Source organism: Sapajus apella, unplaced genomic scaffold, assembly GCF_009761245.1.
Source record: "Sapajus apella isolate SASKATOON/1434 unplaced genomic scaffold, GSC_monkey_1.0 scaffold39, whole genome shotgun sequence".
NCBI lineage: Eukaryota > Metazoa > Chordata > Mammalia > Primates > Cebidae > Sapajus > Sapajus apella.
The window spans coordinates 18,272,713-18,276,471 of NW_022436979.1; positions in this window are offsets into that span (position 1 = coordinate 18,272,713).

Consider the following 3,759-nt stretch of genomic DNA (forward strand, 5'->3'; position numbering starts at 1 on the left):
GGCTCACTGCAACCTCCGCCTCCCAGGTTCAAGCGATTCTCCTGCCTCAGCCTCCCAATTAGCTGGGACTACAGGTGCCCGCCACCACACCCGGCTAATTTTTGTATTTTTTGTAGAGATGGGGTTTCTCCATGTTGGGTGGGCTGATCTCGAACTCCTAATCTCAGGTGATCCGCCCGCCTTGGCCTCCCAAAGTGCTGGGATTATAGGCATGAGCCACCGCGCCCAGCCAACTGCAGATTCTTATTTAGAATGACTTAAAGAAAATGGTGCTTCTGGGAGATTCACCTGGCACAGTTAATCAGTTAACAGGGAAGACGGTGAAGAAAGGACCACCTCCTGAGACAATGGTGGTCACATGAAGTATGGACATATGGATCTGCTCCTGTTGGGGCCAGCAGGTCTAGGAAACATTTGAAGGAACACACACGAGTCAGCAATGGTGATGAGTGATCAGGCAGAAAGAGGAGTGACAGATGACTGGAAGAATGGCAGTGTGTTCACGGGCCTATCGAGTTGTAAGAGAGGAGGATGTCTAAGGAGGATTGCCACAGGAGAAGGTGACATTTAGGGGCAGGAAGAGGGAGGGCATGAAGGTGTGGAGTCCCTAGTCTAATAGCAGAAATGAGCATCAGAGTCGTCTGCTCTTGTGGCAAAGGCCTCGCGTGAAACGTTCAGGCTCCAAGTCCTCCCTCTTCTTGTAAGCTGAGTTAATTTCCTCCGCAATTCTGTAGCAATGCAAACTCATTAAATCAGCAAATCAGGAAAGTGTGTCTGTGATGCGGTTCTATGATCTTTTGTTTCTCCTTCGTTTTTCTGTGATCCTGCAGATGAAGGCTGTTTCTGGTTTTGTACGTTCTGAGTAGGGGCAAGGGTTCTACTTTGCTTGCTTCTGAACTGGATAATGCTGTTGATGAGGTCCCCAAAGACAGCAGGAAGAGCATTGGGGTGGAAAGTGATGCTTGCTGTTGTTATTGTACCCATCCCTTGGGGAAGGTTATGCAGCTAATGAATGGTCTAGTCAAAGCCTGGGCATGCCTATCTCTGGACCCCACATCTGTGGAGGGCTTTGTAAGAGGGTAGATTTCTGTCTGGACCCAGTGAAGACTTGCCCGAAGGCAGGTGTATATTTAGATGACTGCCTCCAGCTGTTTCCCTCCCACAGTGGTGTCTATATGGAAGTGCATCTGTTACATGAGGTTCAAAGTCATCTTACTGCACAGTTCATAGCATCCATGCCCAAATAATGTTTTTGTATTTTAGTAGAGACAGGGTTTCACCATGTTGACCAGGCTAGTCTTGAACTCCTGACCTCAAGTGATCCACCCACCTCAGCCTCCCAAAGTGCTGGGATTACAGGCATGAGCAATAGGACTGTTTCTTGAATGGATGGAATTGGGTGGTGGTGGTCATGGGGGAAGAAGAGCAGGAAAATAAAGGACTCAAGAATGACTTCTAGGTATTAGCCTTGGGAAAAAAAAAAAGATAGATCATGGTGCCGTCTATTAAGATGAAAAATACTTAGATAGGAGACAGTTTGTGGGAAAAATAAAAAATTCTGTTTTGGAGATGTGAAGTTTGAGACGTCTATTACTCATCTAGGTGGAGTTTGCAAGTAGGCAGTCAGATGTACATCTCAGGGGAGTTCAGGGCTGAAGATTCAAATTTGGGAGATGGAGTTTTGCAAATCTCCTAACGCCCTCTCAGAGGTTAGATGAAGATAAGGAGAGGCTAGAACTCCTTCTTGACTTACCGGAACTGAGTAATGGATGCTATTTCTTCACTCATACTTTGTTTACTCCTCAGATACTTGTGGAGTACTTTCAGTGTTAGGTACTGTGCTGACTTTTGTGGACTGGAGGACCAGAAACAGATACAGACACCGCTGTCATTGAGTTTGACATCCAGGGCTGTGCAGTAGAAAGTGAGCCTACTATGTAAGCTGAAATTTTCTAGTGGTCACGTTGAAAAGGTCAAAAGAAGGAGGTGCAGTTAATTTTAATAATCTATTTTATTTAAGCCAGTATATTAAAAATTAGTATCACTTCAGCATGTAATCAATATAAAACTACTGAGATATTTTATATTCTTTTTCTCATACTGTCTTAAAAATCTGTTTCCTCTTAACACATGGCACATCTCAAATCAGACTAGCCACACATTTCAAGCGTTCGGTAGGCTGGATCTAGAGGATGTTGTAGAACTTTGCTCCTTGATGTCTAAACCCCTCCCTTCTCTTCTGCCCATTGGTAATCTCCGGACCTTGGGGTACTGTTGGGAGCTCCACTGTGCTGGACAATAGTGAGATGTAAACCCTGGGCACACAGCTCCAGGGCAGAAGTGCAGTCTACGTTGCCCGAAGTGCCAGCAATGGCAGCCTGAGGATAGAGGTGCCATCATCACACAGATCAGTATCCAGCTATCCCCAGACACACCTGCATTACTTAGTGACCACTGGAAAATAACTACCGTGTTTTAAAACTAGGAGAATTGCCACCATGTACATGTACCATGGTAAATATGTTTGCTAACAAGGTAAAAAAAGAAATATTTTTCAGTAAAAGCAGCTTCAATCCAGGTGTCTCCCCTGACAACTTCCCCTGTCCTGTTTTCCTGGCACTGGGTGCTGGCTATTAGGCAGCATTTCTTCTCTGAATCCCACCACCTGGGCACAGGAGGGCTCAGAATGTGATTGGTGAATGAATGAGTTCAAGAATGCGAGGCTTGCAGTGTGACTCACAGGAGGAGAATGTGTGGGATTTTTGACACTGGTTTCTTCTTCCAATGACAGGTACAATGGTGAATGCCCTCTCTGACATCTTCTTATCAGGAGAGCTCAGTATGGGTGTTTGTTTCTTTAACAAGTATGCATCATGGCTGGCTGGCTCCTCCTCATAACAAGCAGTTTAAAGGTGAACAAAACGGGTCTAGAAGATAGCAGCTTTTGGAAGTGTAGGCCCTGTGCAGCAGGTGACAGGAATGGCTTGTCTTCCACTGCAACATGGGGCTTCATTGGAAGCATCACAGCTGGGGAACAACCACCTCCTCCTGACCATTGCAAGCTGCCCAGGCAGACATGCCCATAGCAGTGCCCATTTTCCTGTCTAACTTTCCACTGGAAGATTCCTCCGTGTCTCCAGACTGATCCAGGCCAATCTTGGCGTGCATGTTTAAGTTTGCCTGACCTTTCTACGCTTTGCCTTCCTCTTAGCTAGAGAACCTGAGCACTAGTTTTTCTGTGTGTTTTTTTGAGGTAGGGCCTTTCTTTCTCACTGAGTTTGAAGAGCAGTGGTACGACTATAGCTCACTCCTGGGCCCAAGTGATCCTCCCGCTTCAGCCTCTAGAGTAGCTGGGATTACAGGTGTGCAGCACCACAGCCAGCTAATTTTTTTTTTTTATTTTTTTGTAGAGATGGGGGTCTTGCTATCATGCCTGGGTTGGTCTCCAACTCCTGGGCTCAAGTGATCCTCTTGCCTCAGCCTCCCAAAGTTCTGGGATCACAGGTGTGAGCCGCCACATCTGGGCAGATTTTCCTTTAGGTTCCTGAGCCTAGAGAGATGGTTTGCAGGAGCATCTGCTGCAAGGTTTTATATGTAAATTTTTGGTGCTGCAGAAGAAGTAGCACTCGAATATAAATTCTCTCAGCAAGGCAATTTACTTCTATAGACGGGTGCATCACACAGATGGTGCAATGTTGAGAGCATACCTGAACAAGGAAGGAGAAGGAGTTCTTGTTCCTGACACAGGTAGGCCCTACT